The sequence below is a fragment of the Sus scrofa genome, chromosome X (genome assembly GCF_054392235.1).
Source record: "Sus scrofa isolate SSC_HxYL_T2T_F1_AM1 chromosome X, Sscrofa_HxYL_maternal_Yorkshire_Landrace_v2.0, whole genome shotgun sequence".
NCBI classification, from domain to species: Eukaryota; Metazoa; Chordata; class Mammalia; order Artiodactyla; family Suidae; genus Sus; species Sus scrofa.
In genome coordinates this window covers 87,873,942-87,901,337 of record NC_139401.1, presented here as the reverse complement: position 1 = coordinate 87,901,337, position 27,396 = coordinate 87,873,942, and the positions used below count along the sequence as shown (strand labels likewise).

At 37.7% G+C, this 27,396-nt stretch overlaps 1 long non-coding RNA gene across 3 annotated transcripts in view; it reads left to right on the top strand.

The window, feature by feature from the left end:
* The window catches only part of LOC146394699 (uncharacterized), a 759,738-nt gene extending 732,578 nt beyond the window's left edge, over nucleotides 1–27,160 (top strand). For all 3 annotated transcript variants that reach the window (XR_014834661.1, XR_014834663.1, XR_014834668.1), the window contains one exon: nucleotides 24,455–27,160. This is a non-coding gene — a long non-coding RNA (uncharacterized LOC146394699). The remainder of the gene's footprint in view (nucleotides 1–24,454) is intronic.
* Nucleotides 27,161–27,396: the final 236 nt, after the last annotated feature.

Genomic DNA, 27,396 nt, shown 5'->3' with positions numbered 1-27,396 from the left:
TAGTTCACATAACTATCATCAGTATTATGAAATGTGCCCAAGTATGTATTTTGCATTGTTTGCATTGGGAGCAGGGAGGGAGAGGAGGCAAGCTAAGGGGTAGCTGTGGTCTGTCTAGTTCTTTTATGGTCTAGTAGCCATTACTAGCCTCTCCTTTTTTTTTGTCTTTTCAAACAGTTCCAGTACCAACTACTCCTTGAAACAAAGTAGATGTAAAAACCCAACTTCCACACTTCCTAGTAGCACAACATATGCAAAAACGGCGTGTAAACAATAGACTTGCAAGTTTAAAAAAAAAAAAGGAGTAAGACATAGGGATGGGGGAGCTTATGTATACGTTAAATCTTCCTTGTCCCCTCTTATTACCACACTCTGCACACTTTGCATCCTGTTTTCCTCCATCCATATTTTAAATGCAGCTTTTCATTTGTTAATTTAAAGACAGACTAGACATCAGCTGTGGACATTAACAAAAGAACACAGAACAAAAACAGATTCTGAAGTCTCCTTTTCCTAATAGTGAGATTTCTACCTGTTCCACAGTGAGTGTAACTGCAATCTCCCTGACATATTTCAAAAAGCATCCTACTTTCTGTTCACTGAAGCAGGGGTGCCCTGGCTACTAAGTGCATTAGGTGGTCAACAAAGGGCCATCCAGTAAAGTCTGTGCTGGGCAGAATGGAGGGTAGGCAGGTGCTCTGCTATAGGGATTGGTAATTAAAGAACTTCATCATTTGAATTTGACCAGCCTCTCTTTCATTCCTGACAACTTGAGCCATTTCAGCTGTGCTATGCCATTGCATTAAAAGGTCACATTTCCACTGCCAGAGTGAAAAGTGAAGAATTGAAGAATTCAATTACACAAATGATCCCGACTTTGACTTCCCCCCCATTTTTGCCTAAAATTACCCAAATATTTATCATACCGTGTTTTGACCTCAGAATATAATTACCAACATTAAAGTACATTTTAAATATATCATTATGGTGTAAATAACTCTGTTGCCACCCTTGTCACAACCAGGTTTAAAATGTGAAATGGATCTAAGGCAGGAAGAAAATCTAACCAGTACAAGCTGTTGAAATGTAATGCTGTTATATTTAGCATACTGTGTGTACTTGATAGGGCATAATGTTTTGGGAACTGCAACTTCTTTATTCATAGTCATCATATTTCAAATGAAAAGAAGAGGCATTGAAATGGTTCCTATCTTTTACCCCCGTGGCTGATTGTGTAGGCGATGGGAAATTTTCACTGATCTCTTCGGCATTTGTCTCAGGGATCTTTTTTCCCTGTTTGATTTAAGCCTTAAGGAATTATTATTGAATGCTGATGAGACTTTGGGTAAAGCCTCCAGCCAGTTTTAGTCTTTTTTTTCTTTCATTTTGGCAAATTTGTTTCAGAAAGTTAGACACCTGTCTTGCTCTTAATAGGGAAACTCTAAGGTCAGTTAAAACCATTTCCCATAACTGTTTAAGATGTGCTTGTGACTGCCTGACCAGGTGAATAGGTAAGCATTTTCAGTCATTGCTCGGGAGAATAAATTACCTTGCTTGGACCAGGCTTGGAGTGAAAAATGAATCAAATGCCACAGAGTCTTAACTGTAGCTGTCTCTGTGCTTGGTGGAATGCTTCCGTCTTTTGTGATGCAAATAGTAATTTATTTTTTGCCCAATAGCAGGTCAGCCACAAGGACGTAGTTTCCTTCCAAGGTGGAGGAGCTGATTTAACCTGTCGTTATGCTTTTCTACAAGATTCTTATTTACAACAGTTTCTTAATGAGTTATGTCAGAGTAGTTGCTGGTATGATCCTCTTGATATCAGGGCCTGTGAAGCAGAATTGTTAATGATGCACGCCTTGCTAGTTCCAGTGGAGAACATTACCGAATGACTGTAGCGCCATGGACCAGATGCTAAGCTCATAGTAAATGGAACAGTGCCACCTTTTGGTCATTAAGGTAGAAAAACAAATTGGGATGGCTAGGGTGCTGCCAACCAGAGAGGTGTTTCAAACTCTTTGCGATTGATCTGACGGTCATGCAATCTGCAAATAATAGTAACGTAATTCTTTTCTCTCTTTTTTTTGGTCCTGTTTTCTCCTTTGTGTCAGCGCCTGTGATTTGACTGTATGCATTCCACGTAATAACGATGCTTCAGAAGAAACTGAATTATGCTACATTCTAATTAGGTTTTGCCCTGGAATGAATTACACATGCATTATGCAGATAATGTGAAGGATTCCATGGTTACCATTGTACACATGTACCATTGTACAGTGACAATTTATCCAAGGAAATATTTGGGAAGAATTTGGAAAGAAGCCAACTTAATTGAACATTGCAGTATTTGTTTAGGATTGTGAGTTGGACACTTAAAAAATGTATAAGACCTTTATTGAAAAAAATTATAAAATTGTTAAAGAATGTAACAGAAGCTATGTATAAATGTAGAGCTAGACCATGCTTATGATTTGCAAGATACAATTTTGTAAGGGTATCAATCCTCTTCAAAGTAATATATATATATTGGCTAAGTCCCTGTATCGCATTGCTTTCCTATCACACATTCACAAATATCAGTTAAACATTATGCTTTATTATCCCCCCAAATATTCACATGCTGCATCCCTCAATTCTCTCAAGTCTTTGCCCAGATATCAGCTTCTCAGCAAGACCAACCCAGACCATCCTATTTAAAGTTACAGCCTTCCCTCCCAACCCAGCACTCCAATTTCATTTACCCTCCTCTATTTTTCTATAATACTTAACAGCTTCTAGCATACTATATAATATACCCATTTATTATATTTATTACATATTTACCCAAAATAGAATAGACACTCCACAAGAACAGGAATATTCTAACATAGTTAATGAAATATAATTCATAATGCCGATAGTAACGATTTGTTTGTTTCTTTTTGGCCATGCCCATGGCATGTGGAAGTTCCCAGGCCAGGGACTGAACCCATGCCACAGCAGCTACACAAGCTGCTGCAGTGACAACACCGGATCCTTAACCCACTGAGCCATCAAAGAAAGAGTTGAACACTGATTTTAATTAAAAAAAATATTTCAGGTCTGCCTTATTCTTCTTCTACATAGTCTTTCCATGATGCAATAAATGCCAGTTAATTAAATTATAATCATTAAAATATTGACATTCACTTTTTAAATTAATTTTTTAGAAGAAAGAGGCAAATTACAAGAAAGCAAGGTGACAGCAGGGACTTAGCCAAAAGAGAAAATCCTAGGGTAGGGTTCTGATAGATATGAACAATAAACCCCATCTTCTATGCCATCTGCAAGTCAGTACAACTGTGATAGATGTCCAGAATATGCAAGACCCAAATTCTAAAAGAAGCATAAAAATATGTTCCCTGAAAACCTACTAGGAGAACACTTTTTTTTAAAAAAATTAGTGTCCAAATCACAATCTAAGAAAAGTTCTGTAGCACTAAAAGAATTTCCTTCTTTCAAAATTCTTTCCAAATATTTCCTCGCATTGACATACATAAAATAAGTGTCTGTGCATACTGAAACATTTTCAAAATGGTTTTCAGCTTTTATTAAATGAGAGGTTGGATCTGCAACTTAATGATGTATTATTGGAAATAGTGTCTCTCAACCCTGTCGACTTCAAGGAACAAATAGTACAACTTTAGACATATCAGCAAGCTTGACAAAAAGATGTTATTAAACTGTTGGTCCTCTCCGGCAGTGATAGCTGATGCTTGTTCAACTAGGCATAGGATTCTCTTTCTAAAGTGAGAGAGGGTGAAGGCTGTGTTTCAGGGGCCAAAAAAGTTTGCCTTAGGCCTTCTTTGGCATTGATGATGACCCTTGGGCTGGCTCCTGGAGTTTTTCCACACAGATTTTTTGACTCTTATCCTTCCAGACAAAGCTTGAAACCAGGCATAATGCTTGCTTTGCTTTTTTTTCCTCAAACAATCAAGAGTATATAATCTAGCATGCTGGATTATATAGTTTCCTTAGCTGCTAGAGAACAAAGGGAATTTCAGTCCCAAACCACTGTAACTAGCATATCTCAGGTACCTAAGAACATTTAGTTTCTTTAGGTCTCTTTAATGATGTCTATTCTGTTTTTAACTTTAATTATTCTAAATTACATTACATTATTTGGATTGCTTCTTACCTCAGGCTGCCATTACAGAATGCCATAGACTGGGTGGCTTGAACAACAGAAATTTATTTCATGCATTTCTGGGGGTCGAGAAGTCCAAGATGTGCCAGGATGGGAGGTTTCATTCTGAGGCCTCTTCTTTTGGCTTGAAGGGGGCTCCATCTCACTGTGTGCTCACATGATCTCTTCTTTGTGCACACTGGGAGAGAAGGAAAGAGACAGACAGATCCCTGGTGTCTCTTCTAAAGGCCCAAGTTCTATCATGAGGGCCCTACCCTTAAGACCTCATCTAACCCTAATTACTTCGAAAATGTCCTGTCTCCAAATACCATCGCATTGGAGTTAAGGATGTCAACACATGAATTTTGGAGGGACATAAACATTCAGTTCATAGCAAATAGCTTCAAATCCTTTAGGAAAGAAATGGGGCCAAATTGTGAAACTATAAATATCACATATGTAAGACACTATATTAGAGACTAGGGAATATAGAAATAGATTTAACAAGGATTCTACGTTTGAAGGGTTTTTGTCATTAAAGCAAATGTGTATAAGTATATTTCAGTTTGCTTTGTGAATTAAATTTAACTTTCCAAAATTAACATTTACACATCATATAAGATATCTGTAATATTAAAACCAATGAAACATATTTCAAACAAAGCTTTTATCTTCTCCTTGCATAAAATATGATTAGTTTAATATGTTTAGATATAGAAATGTTCTTATTGTTGCGGGAAACTGAATATATTTAATTTTCTCTCTTCTACCATGATTGAAATTACTGCAAACTATTTCCATTCATTATCTCAATGTAGTTGGAACATATTATTATATTAGATACACTTTGTACATGGATATAATATATTGTATAGTATATCAGAGGTAATGAATTTTTAGTCCTGTTAAAATGTACCAAATGATGGAAATTAGAAAGATTAAATATATACTCCTTTTCAAGTCAACATACATTTAATTAAATATAAATATTCTATTTAAAGAAACAGTCAGGGTTGAAGGACTATAAATTTTGAGTTATGTTTTTCTTTTTTAAATATCTTGAAAATTCTTGTGATAATTTTTTCTGCATATACTCCCTGTCCTTTCTGAGAAACCTACACAAAGCCTACTTAAAAGTCTCCTTTACTACTTCCTAATGTATCATAAACAAAGAGAATGTTCTTTCTTCAAATAGGCTAGGCTCCTAGTAGATGTCACTGGTGAACCAAAAAACAAACAAACAAACAAACAAACAAGAGGTTGCTCTTTCCATAAGGATTTTCAGGCCCTATGGAGTAGTGAAGAACTTGTGACAAAGGCATATGATAGGCCAACGTTTAGACCTATTTTGCCTTATTCACTCCTCTCAAATTTGAAGGGAAGGACCAAGCAGTACACCAGTAGAAACCAAATTTCCCTCTCCTTTGATCTTATTTCCTCTTCTGAGCTATGCTTCTGCCACCTTTGTATTGAGATATGCCGAGTCATAAAATACTGATGGTTTTTATGGTTCATTAGATGGGGTCAGCAAATGGTCAGAGTTCTACACACTCCCCACAGCTGACCTGACCTAGTAACTGACTTAAAAATACCCTCCTTCTTGAACTAGACTCAGCTGACCAAAGAAAAGTGAAATATGGTATTCATTAATAGCCATTAAATGCATTCAGTTTTTCAGATTTGATATGTTTAATATTTAAAAAGGACTTAGAAGGATTCCCTGGTGGCTCAGCAGGTTAAGGATCTGGCATTGTCACTGCTATGGTACAGGTTCAACCCCTGGCCCAGGAAATTCCACATTCCACATGACCAAAAAATAAATAAAATGATAAATAAAATAAGGACTTAGAGAACACAACAAAGAAGAAAGAACTGGAGAGAAAACATTCCCTAGTGGAAGATGACAACTTGGTTCATAAAGGCTGAATCTTAGAATGTATTCTATAGTTCTTTTATTAGAAGTTAGTATATATGTGTGGATCAAGACTCTGTGTAAAGTGGTAGGAAATGGAAGAGAGGAGGGACGGCTTTGCAAAATATCAACTAAGCCTTCTTCACAATTTTTCCTGAGGTTGGATCTACTCTGTATCTGTCAGTAAATCATAATGGAGGGACTGCCTCTTGGAAAAATATAAACAGAAAGGGAAGAGTAGGAAGCCAGGTATTATGGAAGCCATAAATTACATTCCCAAATGACCTGAAAGTTGTCAGATTCATTCCCAGAGAATACTAACCTGTGTGTGCTGAAATTGGCCAACTGATTATTTCTTCTAGTATGGATATTAATACAATGAAAATATTATGTCCTTTTGTTTTAAATTGTATTTTTCTTTCAATAAATAATGGACATGGCAAGCATTGTACTAGTCAAAAAGTTATATAGTGTCTTTTTGCATAGACACCAAATGTCTCCTTTGCCTAATCCCCATACTTTCAGTTCAGTGTTCCTCAGAGAAAATCTGTATTACCAATTTCCTAGATATTCTTCCAGAGATATTCTATGAATATTCAATCACATCTATGTATATGTATTTTCATTTCTTTTAACAATAATAGTGCACTCTACACTCTGTTCTGCATCTTTTTAAAAGTAAAAATGTATCTTGGGGCGTTCTCATGGTGGCTTAGTGGTAACAAATGTGACTAGTATCCATGAGGACACAGGTTCGATCCCTGGCCTTGCTCACTGGGTTAAGTATCTGGCATTGCCGTGGGCTATGGCATAGGTCACAGACGTGGTTTGGATCTGGCATTGCTGTGGCTATGGCTTAGGCCACCAGCTAAAACTGATTCGATTCCTAGCCTGGGGACTTCAATATGTCACAGGTGTGGCCCAAAAAAGACCAAAAAAAAGTATCTTGAATCTCATTTCATTTTAGTATAACTAGAGTTTTCTATTCTTACTGGTGGTTGCAAGGTATTCTCTTATGGATGTGCCATAATTTGTATAATCTATCACCTATCAAAGGACCTTGGAGTTGTTTTCAATCTTCCTGTACTATAGATAAATTTGTAATGAACATTCTTACATGTCCATCTTTGTATGCATGTGCAAGCCTATGTCTAGATAAATTCCTAGAAATGGAATTGTTGGTTCAAAGGGCACGTACATTTTCAAGTTCAATACATACAAATCACAAATAGGTTCCAATCTTATGAATATTAAATAACATTGTGGACATCCAGCATTGAAGGATGACTGCAAAAACCTGTTGTATCAAACTCGAACTTGTTCCACATTTATTAAGCAAATATTTATTGAGCAGCTACCATACATCAGATACTAATCTAGGCACTAGTGAGACAGCAAAGTTCTTCCTCTCAGTTACATTCTAGTAGGAAAGTCACATGGTGATATGTAGGGATGTTTACACAGGGCTTAGTGAAAGATCTAGTTTCCTGCATTGCTCCTATTTTCTATTTCTCTTTTCCCCAGTGTTAATGTTATAGGGATTAACACTGGGGCTAGATAGAATCTGCGAAAAAACCCTAGGGACATCATTGTAAATGTCTCACTTCTCTCAGCAAGCTGCACCCCCACATTAGTGGCAATAAAAAGCAATGGTAGGGCAGTCCCTTGTGGCTCAGTGCTTAACCCACTGAGGATCTGGCATTGTCACCGCAGTGGTTCAGGTCACTGCTGTGTCACAGGTTCAATTCCTGGCCTAGAAACTTCCGCATGCCATGGGCATGGCCAGAAAAAAAAAAAAACAATTATAAACTATACCTTTCTAAGGTGAATAATCATTCTTAATCTGAGTACTTTTTGCTGGTAGTAGACCTAGGGTATTCTCCACCTTCCAAATTTGTCAGTTCTTAATATTTACCTCAGTATTGCAGATACATGTTCCATGTGTAAGCAAATATATTGTCCACATTGTGTTTTCAGGATGCACAGCAGCTTCTAGTCAGCAGCAATAAAGTAATCCTACACCCAATTATATGACCAAACAATTAGCACCAGCCTGTGTATTCAATAAATTGTTGGTTGGTTGCTGGCTCTATTGGGAGCTGAGAATGGTAATTATGGCAGTAGCGCATTTCAGCTAGTGATACAACAGGCAAGATGAGTAAAGCATTTGATTAGAGCAGCTGGTTCTTTGGATGGACAGAAACCCAGATGGAATAGTTCTGAGTGACTGAGCATTAGTAAGGTTATGCAGTGTTCTGGCATACAGTCATCTCTGCTTTGGGAAGATTTCACTCAGGTCTTCCTAGTAGAGAACTTGGAACAAGAAGCTAGAACATAAAAAAGATACTTTGAGTGAAAAAAAATTGACCTTAAAAAAATGAGTGAAGAGCCTCTTTATTACCAATCCTATCTTACATTATTTAGGCACACTCTAGTTTTTATAGCATATAGGCAAAACTAATTGTTAATTATGTTTATAGCAAAATTTATGAAATTAGAATGAACTTTATTTTACTCTGGCTATAACTAATAGACTATATTGACTTGTATTTATTTTTTTCTTTTTGTGGCCACACCTGTGGTATATGGAAGTTTCTGGGCTATGGGTCAAATTAGAGCTGCAGCTGAAGCCTATACCACAGCCACTGCAACACCAGATTTGAGCTGCATCTGTGACCTATGTTGTAGCTTGAGACAGGGTCAAATCCTTAACCCAATAAGCGAGGCTAGGGATTGAACCTCCATCCTCACACACACACTATGTTGGGTTCTTAACCCACTGAGCCACAATGGGAACTCCCTGACTTGTATTTTTAATGAAATAGAGTAAAAACAAAGTGGAATTTTTTTTTTGTCTTTTTGCTTTTTCTAGGGCCACTTACTGCAACATATGGAGGTTCCCAGGCTGGGGTCTAATCAGAGCTGTAGCCTCTGGCCTACACCAGAGCCACAGCAACACGGGATCAGAGCCACGTCTGTGACCTACACCACAGCTCATGGCAACGCCAGATCCTTAACCTGCTGAGCAAGGCCAGGGATCGAACCTGCAACCTCATGGTTCCTAGTTGGATTCATTAACCACTGCACCACAACAGGAACCCCCAAAGTGGAATTTGTACAATGTGTATTCTAAAATATGAAAACAGAGTTGGAAAAAATAGACACAATTGGCATACCCCAGTGGTCCTTCTATTCTGGTTTCTATATGTTCTTTAGAAGAGTTTATCTGGGATTATGTATGCTGCCAAGAGGAGTCAGAAAGCTGCTTTTGTGCTTCAAGAGCTAGAAGTATATTAAACACTAAAGATTTCATATAAAATAGTTTTTAAGGGATTTTTTAAAATTTCCAGAAAATACATATTCCTACAATGAGAAATGGATGGCTATCATAATTTTTGATTTCCCTTGTGGACGATCATCCCATGAATATATTGAGGACTTTGATATATTTTGTTACCTTTCCTGATTTATTTATATTTATTGATGACTCAACTGGTTATCAATTAAGTACTGTTAATATGCTTTCAGTAGCCATAAGAGGTATTTATGGTCCTGTTATTTCTTAGCAAGTAAATTGGTACAACTACTTGACCATGCACTCCATTGCTTGGTGCTGAAGTATTACAGTAATAGAAACACTGTGCTTGAAATTCATCATGATGAAGTCTGCATTCTACCCATGTGGTCTCTTAAAAAAGCAGGTGTTTGCAAAAGGCTATGCAAGGAAGTGATGGAAAAAGTGAATCTCTCAGGGATTAAGATGGAAGAATAGAAGGACTGGAGCTCAACTTCTCTCCTAAGAACAACAAAATTTACAACCAAATGCTGAGCAAAATTCAACCAAATGGACTGGAAACTTTCAAAAATATATCCTACTCCAGAAGACAAAGAGGAGGGCACATCAAGAGGTAGGAGGGGCAATTACATGGTATAAGCAACCCCATACCTCCTGGGTGGGAAGCCCCACAGATTAGAAGGAACTGATTCACAGAGATTCACTTACAGGAGTGAGAGTTCTAAGCCCCACAGCAAACTCCCAAGTGTGGGGATCTGGAACTGGCATTGAAGGCCAGTGGGGCTTGTGTGCAGGAGCTCCATGTCACTGGGGGAAACAGAGACCACATTCTTAAAAGCGGCACACAGACCTTCACATGCACTGGGTCCAAGGGCAAAGCAAGTACCATATAAAATAAACCCAAGGAGGAATATCCCAAGAGATATCTTAATCAAATTGGCCAAAATTAAAGACAAAGAGAAAATCTTCAGAGCAACTAGGGAAAAGAAACAAGTAACATACAAGGGAATCCCAATAAGGTTATCACCAGATTTTTCAGCAGAAACTCTGCGGGCCAGAAGGGAGTGGCATGATATACTTAACGTGATGAAAGGAAAACACCTCCAACCAAGATTACTCTACCCAGCAAGGCTCTCATTCAGATTTGAAGGAGAAATCAAAACCTTCACAGATAAGCAAAATTTGAGAGAATTCAGCAACACCAAACCAGCTTTACAACAAATACTAAAGGAACTTCTCTAGGCAAAAAAGAAAAGGCTGCAACCAGAAACAAAAATACCACAAATGACAAGGCTCACCAGTAAAGGTATATATACAGTAAAGATATGATGTCATCCACACACAATTATGCCACCAAAATCAGAAATCGTGAGAAGAGGTGGGTACCAATGCAGGACACTGGAGATGCATTTGCAATTAAGAGAAAAACAATTTAAAACAATCTCATATACATAGAGACTCATATCAAAACTTCAGAATAACTGCAAACCAAAAATCTACAATGGATATACAAACAAATAAGAAAAATCAACTCAAATACAACACTAAAGATAGTCATCAAACCAAAACAGGAGAGAACAAGAGACGAAGGGAAGAAAAAAGAGCAACAGAAACAAATCCAAAGCAATTAATAAAATGTCAATAAGAACAAACATATTAATAATTACCATAAATGTTAGTGGACTAAACACCCAAACCAAAAGACATAGACTGGCTGGATGGATACAAAAGCAAGATCCTTATATATGCTGTCTTCAAGAGATGCACTTCACTTCTAGGGACACATACAAATTGAAAGTGAAAGGATGGGGGATAATATTCTGTGCAAATGGGAATCAAAAGAAAGCTGGAGTATCAATATTCATATCATCAAAACAGACTTAAAAATGAATATTTTAAGGGACAAGGAAAGTCACTACCTAATAACCAAAGGATCATTCCAAGAAGAAGATATAACAATTTTAAATATCTACGCACCCAACATAGGTTCACCACAATATATAAGGTGACTGCTAACAACCTTAAAAGGACAATTCAACAATAACACAATCATAGTGGGGGACTTTAACACCCCACTTACAGCAATGGACAGATCATCCAGACAGAAATTAAATAAGGAAACACAGGCCATGAATGAAGCATTAGACCAGATGGACTTAATAGATGTTTATAGGACATTCCATCCAAAAACAACAAAATATACATTCTTATCAAGTGCACATGGAACATTCTCTAAGATTGATCATATCCTAGGCTACAAATCCAACCTCAGTAACTTTAAGAAAATTGTCATCATATCAAGCATTTTTTCTGACCACAATGTTATACGACTGGAAATCAATAATAAGAAACAAAACTGCAAAAAACACAAACACGTGGAGATTACACAACCAATGGATCACTGAAGAAATCAAAGAGGAATTTAAAAATACCTAGAAGCAAATCACAACAAAGATACAACACTCCAAAACATAAGGGATGCAGCAAAAGCCATTCTTAGAGGAAATTTTATAGTGATACAAACCCACCTCAAGAAACAAGAAAAAGCTCAAATAAACAGGCTAATTTTACATCTAAGGCAGCTCGAGTGAGAACAGACAAGACCTAAAGTTAGTAGAAGGAAAGAAATCATAAAGATCAGAGAAGAAATTGAAATAGAAGCAAAGAAAACCATAGAAAAGATCAATGAAACGAAAAGCTGGTTCTTTGAAAAGATCAAGAAAATTGATAAACCTTTAGCTAGATTTATCAAGAAAAAAGGGGAGAGGACTCAAATCAATAAAATTAGAAATGAAAAAGGAGAAGTAACAACGGACACCACAGAAATACAAAGGATCATAAGAGACTACTACATGCAACTACACACCAATAAAATGGAAAACCTAGAAGAAATGGACAAATTCTTAGAAAGGTACAATCTTCCAAGACTAATCCAAGATGAAAGAGAAAAGATGAATGGACCCATCATAAGAACCAAAATTGAAACTGTGATTAAAAACCTTCCAACAAAAGTCCAGCACCAGATGGCTTCACAGGCGAATTCTATCAAACATTTAGAGAAGAGCTAACACCTCTCCTCCTGAAACTATTTCAAAAAATTGCAGAGGAAGGGATACTCCCAAAGTAATTCTACTTGGCCACCATCACCCTTGATAGAAAAACCAAAGATACCACCAAAAAAGAAAACTACGGGCCAATTTCACTGATGAACATACATGCAAAAATCCTCAACAAAATACCAGCAAACCACATCCAACAATACATTAAGAGGATCGTACATCATGATCAAGTGGGATTTATCCCAGGGATTCTTCAATATCCACCTACAAATCATTCAGTGTGATATGCCACATTAACAAACTGAAGAATAAAAACCATATGATCCTCACAATAGATGCAGAAAAAGCCGTTGACAAAATCCAATACCCATTTCTGATAAAAACCCTTCAGAAAGTGGGCATAGAGGGAACCTACCTCAACATGATAAAGGCCATATATGACAAACCCACAGCGAACATCATTCTCAATGGTGAAAAGCTGAAAGAATTCCCGCTGAGATCAGGAACAAGACAAGGACGTCCACTCTTGCAACTAGTATTCAACATAGTTTTGGAAGACCTAGCCACAGCACTCAGTGAAGAAAAAGGAATAAAAGGAATCCAAATTGGAAAGGAAGAAGTAAAACTATCACTATTTGCAGATGACATGAGACTATACCTAGAGAATCCTAAAGACTCCATCAGAAAACTGTTAGAGCTCATCTATGAATTTGGCAAATTTTCAGGATACAAAATTAATACACAGAAATTGACAGCATTTCTATATACTAACAATGAAAGAACAGAAAGAGAAATTAGGGAAGCAGTCCCATTTACCTTTGTATCCAAAAGAATATAATACCCAAAAATAAACCTACCTAAAGAGACAAAAGACCTGTACTCTGAAAACTATAAGACACTGATGAAAGAAATCAAAGGTGACACAAATAGATGGAAAGACATACTATGATCTTGGATTGGGAGAGTTAATATTATCAAAATGACTATACTACCTAAGGCAATCTACAGATTCAATGCAATCCCTATCAATTACCAAGGACATTTTTCACAGAACTCGAACAAAATATTTTAAAGTTTGTTTGGAAGAACTAAAGACCCAGAATAGCCAAAGCTATCCTGAGAAAGAAAAATGGAGCTGGAGGAATCAGGCTTCCTGACTTCAGACTATACTACAAAGCAACAATCATCAAAACCGTATGGTACTGGCACAAAGACAGAAATATAGATCAGTGGAACAGGATAGAAAGCCCAGAATTCAACCCACGCACCTACAGCCAACTAATCTATGACAAAGTAGGCAGGAATATACAATGGAGCAAAAACAGCCCCTTGAATAAGTGGTGCTGGGAAAATTGGACAGCCATATGGAAAAGAATGAAATTAGAACACTCCCTAATACCATATACAAAAATAAATTCAAAATGTATCAAAGACCTAGATATAAGACCAGACACTATAAAACTCTTAGAGGACAATATAGGCCAAACCGTCTCTGACATAAATGACAGCAACATCTTCTCAGATCCACCTCTTAGGGTAATGACAGTAAAAACAAAAATAAACAAATGGGACTTCATTAAACTTAAAAATGTCTGCAGAGCAAAGCAATCCCTAAACAAAATGAAAAGACCACCCACAGAATGAGAGAAAATCTTTGCAAATGAATTGACTGACAAGGGATCAATCTCCAAAATTTATAAACACCTTCTGTAGCTCAATACCAAAAAAAACAAACAACCCCATCAAGAAAAGGGCAGAAGATCTAAACAGACGATTCCCCAAAGAAGATATATGGATGGCAAAAAAACACATGAAAAGATGTTCAACATCACTCATTATTAGAGAAATGCAAATGAAATCCAGTAGGAGGTACCACCTTGCACCAGCCAGAATGGCCATCATCAAAAAGTCTACAAACATTAAGTGCTGGAGAGGGGATGGAGAAAAAGGAACCCTAGTACACTGTTGGTGGGATTATAAATTGGTGCAACCACTGTGGAAAACAGTATGGAGAGTCCTCAGAAAACTACACATAGAACTACCATTTGATCCAGCAATCCCACTCCTGGGCATCTAGCCAGAGAAAACCATGACTCAAAAAGATGTTTGTACTCCAACGTTCATTGCAGCACTATTTACAATAGCCAAGACATGGAAACAACCTAAATGTGCATCGACAGAGGAATGGATCAAGAGGTGGAACAAATACACAATGGAATATGACTGAGCCATTAAAAGGAACGAAATTCTGGCATTTTTAGCAACATGGATGCACCTAGAAATTATCATGCTAAGTGAAGTCAGTCAGACAATGAGACATGAACATCAAATGCTTCCACTGACATATGGAATCTGAAAAAAGACACAATGAACTTCTTTGCAGAACAGATACTGATTCACAGACTTTGAAAAACTTATGGTTTCCAAAGCAGGCAGTTCAGGGGGTGGGGGTATTGCTGGGGTTGTGGGATGGAAGTCCTGTGAAATTTGATTGTGATGATTATTTTACAACTATAAATGTAATAAATTCATTGAGTAATTAAAATAAATAAAATAAAATTTTTTAAAAAAGTAAATCCCTCATTTAAGAAGACATTTACTTATTTTGTACCATGAGATAGTATAAACAATAGTAAAATGAGATAAATTTAATTCAGCTGAAAGACCATGTAAAATTTAAAAAGTTGTCTCATAGGTGAGAATTTATTGTTAGCTTTTCCACTTCCTTGCATTCATTACGTTATACCTAGCCAAATAATAGAAATTACATTTACTTAAATGTTTTCCTTTCTTTTATGTATACCCACTTTTTTTTTTCATTTCTCTCACATAGTACCAATATTGAAGACAGTTTTGGTAACAATTAGCATCTTTTTACAACTACATAAATCTGTATTTCTAGTCTCTGAAACTAGGATGTAAAACCACGTTTGGTGTTTCTGCTCCAGTTTGGAAGGAGGTGGTTTGTGTCTCCTAGTTTCCACACACAGTATATTCCCAACAGTCAGCATGGGACCACACCTATTCTGCCAGCTTTCTTGATGATAGTTGTAATTTGTGGATTTTTTTCTCTAGCATTTATCAAGGGAGTTTCATATGCCAGGGGATGAGTAACATTTAGACAACTCCAAATTTCTGATTTTTCAGAATATTTATTTATTTATTTTTTCTTTTTATGGCCTTATCTGTGCCATATGGAAGTTCCTGGGCTAGGGGTCAAATTAGAGCTGCATCTGCAACCTGCACTGCAGCTTGTGGCAGTGCGAGATTCTTATCCTACTGAGCGAGGCCAGTGATCGTATTTGTATCCTCACAAAGACAATGTTGGGTTTTTAGCAAACTGAGCCATAAGGGGAACTCCTCAGAAGACTTCTGGTTCTTGTAGCCATAAAGCCTGACATTGGAATTTATGCTGTAAGCCACTCTGATTGCCAGGCTACACCCTGTCAAAGTAGCATATTTGTATAATCCCACCCTTAAAACCTCTGGGTTAAAAGGGTAAAATTTTAAAGGGTAAACTATGGTAATTGGAACTTTCATTAATATGCTTGAAATATTACCTATACTGCCGGAGGCCAGCTCCGGCGGCCAGGGAGTGTACATCCGGATCGGAGATGGACAGCGTAGGCGAAAGAATGGAGACAGCCGCTTTGTCCCTTCTTTCAGGGTGCTGGACTGCTCAAATTTTATTAGTGTAAGTGGTTGATTATATAGACAGTTTTTCACTACAAATTACATCATAGTGTTAAAAGTACATTGGTTAACTATTAGGCTTTGTTTTTTGATCACATGGTACAGTAGCGATACGTCATGTTTTAAAATCTTTAGTCTAACTAAATTTAGTGAGAACAATTCAAGGACAAACAGACACAGCATATCATGTGGGAAAGAAGAGACCCAGCACAAACCATCTCATGGCCAGCTAATTCCCACAAGCTGAAGAAGTCACAAACACAAAAAATCCTGTCTTTAGACTAGTGTCTATCTTCAAAGTGTCCTTGGCAGGGAGACAGTGTGAGAAAATACAAATCAACTTAGCTAGCTACCACTAAAAGTTTCTAAAATCAAGGACAAAACTCACAGCTGGGTTTCTTTTGATCAAGAATAATATATGTCTAACTTCTACAGACCTCATTAAAATCCTAACTCTAAAGTTTACTGTATAACTGGTTAGTAGATAAACACTATGTTTTTAATTGAGTTGGATTTAAATAGGGGAAAGTCCTTCAAAATGAAATTCTTATTATATTATTATTGTAATTTTGTTAAATCACAAATCACCACAGGAAAATAAGAATGGGAAATAAGAATAATAAGCAAATAATCAGGACAGACTGAGGAAACCTGAATAACAAATAAAACAACAGGAAAGACTAGGTCACCTGAGAAACAATCCATGTTCTCTGGTGCAAACATGGAAATTGCTTTCCCAAGAAAGCCCCAATTCTTCCCCATCAACATCAAAATGAGAGCTGTGTAACCTGAGGCCTGCCCTCGGCTTGTACCATTCAGGTAGGCTTTTATCCTGTCCAGAGGCCCACCTTCGGCATGTACCGTTCAGGTGAGCTCCCTTCCTTGGTTAGGAACCTGCCTTCAGGTTTTTCTGCCATCAGGCAAAGTCCTTTATTTGAGTCCTAGCATTGCCTCAGCTCCTCGCATCGTACATTTTCTTCTTTCAGGTCATTATGCCACTAGTAGTTTTTTAAAGTATTTTTTTTCCTCTTTTTGTCTTTTCCGGGCTGAACCTGCGGCACACGGAGGTTCCCAGGCCAGGGGTCCAATTGGAGCCACAGCTGCTGGCCTATGCCAGAGCCACAGCAATACCAGATCTGAGCCGCATCCGTGAACCACACCACAGCTCATGGTGATGCGAGGGATCAAACTCGCAACCCCATGGTTCCCAGTGAGATCCATTTCTGCTGCGCCATGACAGGAACTCCTTAAAGTATTTTTTAAAAAATTGAATTATAGTTGATTTATAATGTTAATTTCTCCTGTACGGCAAAGTGATTCAGTTATATAATATATATTCTTTTTCATATTCATTTCCATCATGGTGTATCTCAGGATACTGAATATATTTCCCTGTGCTATACAGGAGGACCTTGTTGTTTATTCATCCTATATATAATAGTTTGCATCTACTAACCCCAAACTCCCAGTCCATCCCTCCCCTACTCCCCCTCCTTTGCAACCACAGATTTGTTCTCTATGTCTATGAGTCTTATTAAAGGTTTTTTTTTTTTCTTTTGGTCTTTTTAGGGCTACACCTGTAGCATGTGCAGGTTCCCAGGCTAGGGAGTGAATTGGAGCTGCAGCTGCTGGCCTATGCCACAGCCACAGCAATGCCATATCTGAGCTGTGTCTGCAACTACACCACAGCCTACAGCAATGCTGGATCCTTAACTCACTGAGTGAAGCCAGAGATCAAACCTTCATCCTCATGGACATTAGTCAGATTTGTTTCTGCTGAGCCATGATGGGAACTCCTTATTAAAGTATTTTAATAACCCAAAAGAATTAGTATCTTTTCCACAAAACCTTACTTATCAAACATGTTTTTCCTCTTATATCCAGTTAAAGTCTAGAGCAGTAATTTCTAAAAATTTCTAGGTGACCCTTGTTTCCTTTTCAGAGTTATCACTATTTGCATGTAGTGTATGTATCACAGGTGAGGTATAGCAATCAAAATAAATTTGAGACAGTTATCCAAACACTGAAAATAATTTCTAGAAATGAGAATGATAGATAAATCCATAACACTAAGCTCCAATTATTTTATTTTCTCTACTAGAAAAACTGTATAAAACCTTAAGATCGACAGTGAATTTTATTGGTATATGTGTGGGAGTATCTAATAATCTTGTATGCGTCTAATCCTTTTAAACCTCCCATTTGATCCCTGATATCTTTCATATATTACGGAGAGGGGGAACTTCAGATATGCTTTTCATCTACATAGCAATTTGGTTACAGAAATATTCCAGAGAATTAACCATCGATTATGTTATATCTGAATTTCTATAGATTTTTCTTTCCTGAATCAGAACTCCCAAGTTTTTCTATCCCATGGAAGTATTGCTCTCATATTCAGGATGATGGACTGCAAACTTTAAGAGTCTAGTCAGCAAAGTTCAGTGCTTCTGTGGTCATAGAGTCTGCTGTCTATTATTTCCTTATTAATGAGATAACAACACATGGTCTTTTAACTATGTGAGAAAGGCAAATTCAATGGGTTTCTAGTTTCATGCCAAGATTGTACTACTTTTCTTAGGTTGACAGTCAGCTTTGGCATTTGGCTGTTCTCCAGTTATGTTTTTGATAGGCACTGCTTCACATGAAAAAGAAAGACTATCATTACACTACATCAATATATGATGACAAATTGCCCCCAGAAATTTTGTTTCAGCTGCTAAGATGGGGTTTGATCTTTCACTGCTTACCATAGTAGTTAAAAATTGAGAAATTCTATTGTTTTTAAAAATTTATTCAACATTGAGTGTATACAAAAGAATATATTATTTATAAATTATAAGGTATAATGCATTGTTATGAACACTTTTCTCTCATGCAGTTTAAGAAAAATAACATTATCATATCTTTCAAGTCCTCTGACTGCCCCACCCTTCCCTCTTCTCATTGAAGTAGTCCCTATCCTGAATTTTTAACTTATCATTCTCTTGCTTTTCTTTCTACTTTTACTCTGTATGTTTATATGTCTATATAGTCATCTTTTTAGTTTTGCACAATTTAGTCTTTTTTAAATTTATTTTTAATTGAAATATAGTTGTTTCACAATGTTGTATTAGTTTCTGGTTTATAGCAAAGTATACTCGAAACTAGTCAAATTTTTTTCCATTATGGTTTAGTAAAGGGTATTGAATGTAGTTCCCTGTGCTATACAGTAGGACTTTGTTGTTTGTTTAGTTTCTATATAATAGTTTGAATCTACTAATCCTAAACTCCCAATCCATTCTTCTCCCACCCCCTCTTCCCCTTAGCAATCACATCTGTTCTGTATGTCTGTGAGTCTGTTTCTGTTTCATAGATAAATTCATTTATGTCATATTTTAGATTCCAAATATAAATTGTATCATATGATATTTTCTTTCTGACTTACTTCACTTAGTACAATAATCTCTAGGTCCATCCATGTTGCTGAAAATAACATTATTTCATTATTTTTATAACTGAGTACTATTCCATTGTGTGTGTGTGTGTGTGTGTGTGTGTATCACTTCATCTTTATCCATTCATCTATATATATATCACTTCTTCATCTATTCATCTGTCAATGGACGTTTAGGTTGCTTCCATGTCTTGACTATTGTAAATATGCCGTTTAATCTATATACAAGAAATCATACTGGAGGCATTTTTCTGTGACTTATTTTTAAGATAAATAGTATGTTCTTCATACTCATTCATGTTGTTTCATGAAGTTTTAGTTCATTATTATTTGCTGCTTTATAGAATATTCCAGAATATGACTATTCACAAATGTTTTTATCAGAGTTCCTGTTGTGGCACCATAAGTTAAGAATATGACTGCAGTGACTTGGGTCACTGCAGAGGTGTGGGTTCAATCCCTGGCTTGGTGCAGTGGGTTAAGGATCTGGCATTGCCACAGCTGTGGCTCAGATTCAGTCCCTGGCCCAGGAACTTCCATATGCTGTGGGTGTGGCTATAAATTTTTTTTTTTAAAAGAATGTATTTATTAATTCTACTGCTGATAGACATTTGAGATTTGAGTTATCTACTTTTTTTTTTTTTTACTATTGCAAATAGTAATGTTATGAACATTCCTGTAGCTGTCTCCTGGTGCACATCTGCAAGAGTTTATCCAGTATACAATACCTAGGAGTGCAGTTACTGGATCATAAGATATGTGTGACTTCAGCTTCACTAGATAACATCAGTTTATTTTTCAAAATGGTGACAAGTGCTCCAGTTACTCTGCATCTTTTACAACACTTATTATTGTCAGATTTAAATGTTTGCCAGTATGGTGGATTTGAAAAGGTGTCACCTTTGGGTGGATTTTGCATTTCCATTAGTAGTGAAGTTGAACTTCTGTATGCGTTGTGGCAATTTGTGCTTCTGTGAAGTGACTGGCCAAGGTTTTTGCCCATTTGTCTATTGAAGTTTTATTTTTTTCCTATTGCTTTTTAAAAATACATTCTGGATATTAATCCTTTGTCAGTTATCTGTTGCAAATATCTTCTCTTAATCTGTGATTTGTCTTTTCACTTTAATGACAATTCAGTGAACAGAAGTTTTAAACATAAGCATAATCAAATTTGATAATCTTTTTATTTCTGTTGTGTTTTAATAAATTCTTCCCTACCTTAAGTTCATAAAGATATTTTCCTGTTTTCTACATTCTTGCCTTTTACATTTAACTTTCTAAATCTATTTGGATTTTTTGTTTTTTTATGGTGTTAGATGGGAATTTGGTTCCCACATGCAGAGCAAGTTGTTCCAGAATTGCTTATGGAGATGTTCACCCTTTCTTCACTGACCTGCAGTGCCAGTTGTGATAAGCTTTTGTGTATCTATGGGTCTCTTTCTGGGTTCTTAATTCTATGTCATTAATTAATTTGTCTATCCCTATGCTAATACTAAATTGTCTTAATTATTGTAGCTTTATAAAAATTCTTGATCAGTGTTTTTTCTACTTCTGGATTGTTATGACTATTCTTGGTCTTTTTGTTTTTTCATATAAATTTTTGAATCATATTGCTAAATTACACACACATCCACCTGTTAGGGTATTGTTTGGTATTGAATAGAATCTCTATTTTAATCTGAAGCAAGAGTTCCTGCTGTGGCTCAGCGGGCTAAGAACCCAACATATTCCAACATATTCTCCGTGATGATGCAGGTTCGATCCCTGGCCTTGCTCAGTGGGTTAAGGATCCAGCGTTACCACAAGCTGTAAGTGTGGGTTGTAGAAGTGCCTCGAACCCTGTGTTGCTGTGGCTGTGGCGTAGGCATGCAGCTACAACTCTGATTCAACCCCTAGCCCAGGGACTTCCTTATGTTGCAGGTATGGCTGTGAAAAGAAAAAAAATATCTGAAGTGGATTGACATTACTATAATGTTGAGTCTTCTACTTCATATCTACAGTGTAATCTCTCAATCTATTTAAGTTTTTAAGCTGTTTTTATAAAATTTATGATTTTATAAAATTTTTGCAATTTATTTGCTTTCATTTTTAAGTATTTGATGGTCTTGATACTGTGACGTATGGTAGTTATTCTTACATTTTCTAACAATTTGTTACTGGGATATGCAGTTGGTTTGGGTATTTGTTTTTATATTCAGTAATCTTGCTAAATTACCTTATTCTAAATATTTACATGTAGATTACATTGGGTGTCTTTAAATATAATCTTACCACTTGTAAATAAGGGTAACTTTCTTTCTTTATTCCCAATCTTTATTCCTCACCACTTCTTTTTGCTTGCCTCCATGTGCTAGCAAGGAGTTTCTGTCAAATGTTGGATAGAATTTTTGATAGTAGTTTCCATTTCCTGTTCCTGATCTTAAAAGGAATAATTTTAATATCTTATCATTGAGTACCACATTTGTTGAAGGAGTTCTTTAAAATATTCTTTACAATGTTAAAAAAAATTTTTCTTTGGTTTTTAATTTGCTGAGTAGTATCTTGAATGGTATTGAATTTTAAGGAAAACTTTTTTTCTGAAGCTCTTGAGATGATTTTTTCCCTTTGATTTGTTAATGTGGTGAATTATCATATTAGATATCATTTGGTCACACATTTATATCCTTCATTTTACCTTTTACTGCATCCGCTGTAGTGGCAGGCAGGGCAACCAGCTTTGTGCAGGTGTAACCTGACAGCACCCACCTCGGCTATACTTAATTTTTTTTTTAGTTAAAGCATAGTTGATTTACAGTATTGTGTTAGTTTCAGGTGTTCAGAAAAGTGATTCAGTTACATATATACATATTTTTTTTCAGATTATTTTCCATTATAGGTCATTATAAGATATCGAGTATAGTTTCCTGTGCTATAGCTAGGTCCTTTTTGCTTATCTACTTTATGCATAGTAGTTTGTATCTGTTAATACCATACTCCTAATTTATCCCTGCTCTCCTTCCTCTTTTGAAACCCTTCTTAGTGTACTTTTTATCTCTCACTCTCTGCCCTGGGGACTTCTCTGATGCCATGGTGTAGAAAGTTCTGGATACCTGCTTGGAAGTTATGCACAGATTGTAAATGAGAATGAGTTAAAGGACCCTGGGACAACTCAAGCCAGTCCAAAAATATTTTCATCTTTTCTGTTCTGAATGGATACTTCGGAGGTGTTTTCTTTGTGGCTTTACAATGGTCAAAGCCAAGTTGCCCACAGTTGAGAATGCTCCATTATACTGGCTTCCCAGCTTTTTCATTATTGTTTTCTCCAAATAATTACTTGTACGTAAATCCTTCTGGGTGGATAGAGGATGGGGTGGAACGAGGACGCAGGATAGGACAGTTACATTGTTTATTGGATTTCATGAACTTTAAATTCCAGGATAAGCCAAGATTGGTCATGGTGTCTAATGTTTTGTGCAGTAAATTTGACTTACTGATAATTTGTTTATTATTTTGCATCAATTTCAAGAGACATATTGGCTTATAAACTTTCTTTTCCTTGTAAGACTCTCATATCATGCTTATACTAGTCTTAGGGAAATGAGCCGGGGGGGGGGTGTTTCCTCCTTTTTATACTGTGGGATAGTTTGTGAAAATTAGTTATTTATTTCTTAATAGATCTCACTAACACAACCATCAGGTCCTGAAGTTTGCATTCTGAGACTATTTAAACTACTGATTCCATGTCTTTAATATTTGGATATTATCTTTATTCCTGAGATACTTTTATTGTCTTTTTACATAAGTTTTTGAATTTATGGAAATGAAGTTATTTCCAGTATCCTATTTCTGTCTTTTATTCCAAATGTTTATTTGTGAGTTTCTTTTTTACTCCCGCCTTTTTTTCTCTTTTGCTAATTTAGGTTTTTATTTTTATTTATTTATTTAAGTTCAGTTTTATTAGTCTTGTCAAAAAGCCTTTTGCTTTATTTATTGTCCTTATTCTAAGTTTGCTTTCTAGTTCATTTCTGCTCTTATATTTACTTTTCCTCTGTATTTTATTTAGGTTTATTTTTCTATTCTTTTTTCATTTCTTAAACTAGATGCTCATACCGTCAATTTTCACCCTTTATTCTTTTCTGATGTCATCATTTAAGAGAATAAATTTCCTTCTAAATACTACTTTAGATATACTCACTCTTGTTCTCGCTCTCTCCCTCCCTCTGTATTTCTCCACACTGCCTTTCAAACTGCCCTCTGTTAGGGCTTTTTCAGTGTATAGTAGCAGCATTATGGTAGTTGGACTTATTACATAGTTGCTCAGGGATTCAACAGACTGAAATGGAAGCTTCAATTCCTGAAGATTAGCTCTAGAACTGACACAGCAACATTTCCACCTTGCTCTCCTGGCCGTAGCAATCCTAGTTCATCCTTGATTCAAGAGGAGAGGGAAATACGGGGAAATAGACTCCATGTATCTCAATGGAAAGAGTGTCAAAGAATCCGAAGCCAATTTTAATGCAATACAAGTTCTGTCCCTGAAATTTTACTGTAAAATATGTCATTATTATTTAACTTAGCACATTTTTAAAATTTTAACTATGATTTTTTCTTTGAGCTAAGAATTACTGAGAAGTGTGGTTCTTAATTTGTTAAGAAATATATGGTTATTTTTTAGTGTATCTTCATGTCACTGATTTATTTTTAACTGTATTATTGTCAGCTGATTTGCTCTATGTAATGCTAATATATACTGTGTTTATTTTTATTTGGATTTTTACTCAGAATTTACATTTTTTTTTGAAGTGTATTTAAAATAATTGGTACTCTGAAGTGTTCTATATTCGTCCAATAGATTAGATTTGCTAATTAGATGGTTCAAATATTCCATACCCTTACCGAGTTCTTTGCTTTTTTACTTTTCCAAATAATGAAAAAGATTAATTAAAAATATCCGGAGAGAGGACAAGATGGCGGAGGAGTAGGGGGACACGCTCGCCCTCTCCCACAAACACAACAAAAAAAGCACATCTACAGAAGAAATGACTCACACAGAACAGCAACCAATCGCTGGCAGAGGAACCTAAACTCCAATAACGGCAAGAAGTTCGTGACATTATTGGGCAGAACGGGAGAAAAGAGGAGAGTGAGAGAAGGTGAATCCCAGCGGGACGGGCGCTCCCGAAAAGGGAACTGTGGAGGAGAAAGGGATCCCGCACCCTGGAAAGTCACCTACTGGGGAAAGATCAAATGAACCGGAGGAATCCCCAGATGCAGAGAGGAGTGTAGCAGTAAGTCGGAATACGGAAAAACCGATCAAGAACCCAACGGACCATCTGAACTACGGGCACAGTCACGAAAAATTGAGACGCCTGGTTGGGGGCTGGGCACCGAATCCTCGGCTCCAGAGGTTAGTCCCCGGGAAAGGGCGGGGGGACGCCTGGGTGGGGGCTGGGCACCGAGACCTCGCCTCTGAAGGTTAGTCCCCGAGAGGGGGCCGGGGGACGCCTGGGTGGGGGCTGGGCACCGAGACCTCAGCGCCAGAGATTAGTCCCCAGGCTAGGGGGGCGGGGAAGAGCGGAAACTGCTTGGGAGGTCTCTAAACCATTTGACGGGGCAGAGACTGCCTGGGAGACTAGAAAACAAAGCTGTCGAATTGGAAGGGAACAATACTCTAGGGGCGGGGAAGTGGAAAGCCACCTCAGAGGGAACCTGGGAGAAGAGCCTGGTCTGTGCCCGTGCTGGGGAGGGGAGAGAAGAAGGGGTGGGTCCCCATAGAATACCCCCCACGCCACAGCAAGCTTACAGGCCCACTAGCTAGCAGAAAGCTGTGCTTCCCAGTGCATTCCCTTCCCCCACCCCCACCACCCCCTATGCTCTCGCCGAACCTGGGGCTGCCTGCCATCCAGGAGGGCTGGCCTCAACAATTGCCTGAAGCCTACCACCGCAGGGGCTCTCCCTGCACAGGCCTGCTTGCCCTTTGGAGGGGCTACACTTCCACAGAGCAGCACCAAACACCACCAGCCCCCTAGAAAAGGCCTGCAGCCCAGAAAAGCTAGAACAAGCCTAGCCAGGCCGTGAATAGATCGGCCTAATTCTCCGACGGTTTTTCTGAGACGGGCTGCCCCGGGGAGGAGCCTCTTGGGTCTCCAAGGGCCCTGCTACCCACCCAAGACCCCAGGGGGTGCTAAGACCTAGTGGACCAGCTGCATAGGACTGCCAGCTCCAGGCAGGACCCCCTGCAGCCCAGAAAAGCTGCAACAAGCCTGGCCGAGTTGGGAAAAGATCTCAGACGGTCTTTCTGAGTCGGGCTGCCCTGGGGAGAAGCCTCTTGAGTCTCCAAGGGCCCTGCTACCCGCCCAAGCCCCCAGGGAAGGCTGAGACCTAGTGGACCAGCTGCATAGGACTGCCAGCTCCAGGCAGGACTCCCTGCAGCCCAGAAAAGCTGCAACAAGCCTGGCCAAATCGGGAAAAGATCTCAGATGGTCTTTCTGAGACGGGCTGCCTTGGGGAGGAGCCTCTTGAGTCTCCAAGGGCCCTGCTACCTGCCCAAGACCTCAGGGGGTGCTGAGAACCAAGTGAAATCTGCTACCATCGTGGGGTGGACCTCCCAGTCCTGTCTGCCCTCAGGAAGCCCTCCTTTGCTTCAAAGAAACACTGTTAGCCCCATCAACACTCCAGAAAAGCCACACTGCCTCAAAAAAGATTGACCAACAACGCCAGCCCTCAGGAAATATTCCACGGCAGTGACAAGGCAAACACTACCCGATAACGGAGAGTACAACTCCCTCAGGAGAACGAAAACAACAAGCAAGATGAAGAAGCTGAGTAACCACCCCCAGTCAAACCAACAGGAGAACTCACCTAAAACAGTCAACAATGAAACAGATCTCTGCAGTCAGACAGACCTGGAATTCAAAAGAGAAATAGTGAAAATACTGAAGGAATTAAGAGAAGATATGAACAGTAATGCAGATACCCTCCGAAAGGAGCTAGAAAATATAAGGAGGAGCCAAGAAAAACTAGAACATTCATTTGCAGAGATGCAAACTGAACTAGGGGCAGTAAAAACCAGAATGAATAATGCAGAACAACGAATCAGTGATATGGAAGATAGAATAATGGAAATCACTCAATCTGGTCAACAGACAGAAAACCGAATCAAAAACTGGAAAGCAATATAAGAGACCTATGGGATAATATAAAGCGGGCCAATCTACGCATAATAGGAATTCCAGAAGGAGTAGAAAAAGATAAGGGAATGGAAAATATATTTGAAGAAATTATCGCTGGAAACTTCCCAAATCTAAAGGAAACTGGGTTCAAGATACAAGAAGCACAGAGGGCCCCAAACAAACTCAACCCAAACAGACCCACACCAAGACACATCATAATAAAAATGGCAAAAGTTAGTGATAAAGAGAGGATCCTCAAGGCAGCAAGAGAAAAACAGAATGTTACCTACAAGGGAACCCCCATAAGAATATCAGCTGATTTCTCTACAGAAACACTACAGGCCAGGAGGGAATGGCAAGAGATATTTAAAGTGCTAAAAGGAAAAAATATGCAACCTAGAATACTCTATCCAGCAAGAATATCATTTAAAATAGAAGGGGAAATAAAATTTTTTCCCAACAAACAAAAACTAAAAGAATAGAGCAACACAAAACCCAGGTTAAAGGAAATATTGAAAGGGCTTCTCTAAACCAAAAAGAAAGGAAGGAAAGGGAAGAAAAAAGAAAAGGAAAAAAAAAAAAGAAGAAGAAGAAGAGGAAGAACTAGGACTGAGGAAACCGCAATCAGAGAGCAGTCACTCAAATAAGCCAGCATACAGATTTAATCATGAACATGCTTTAAACAAAATAAAATTAAAAAGAAAAA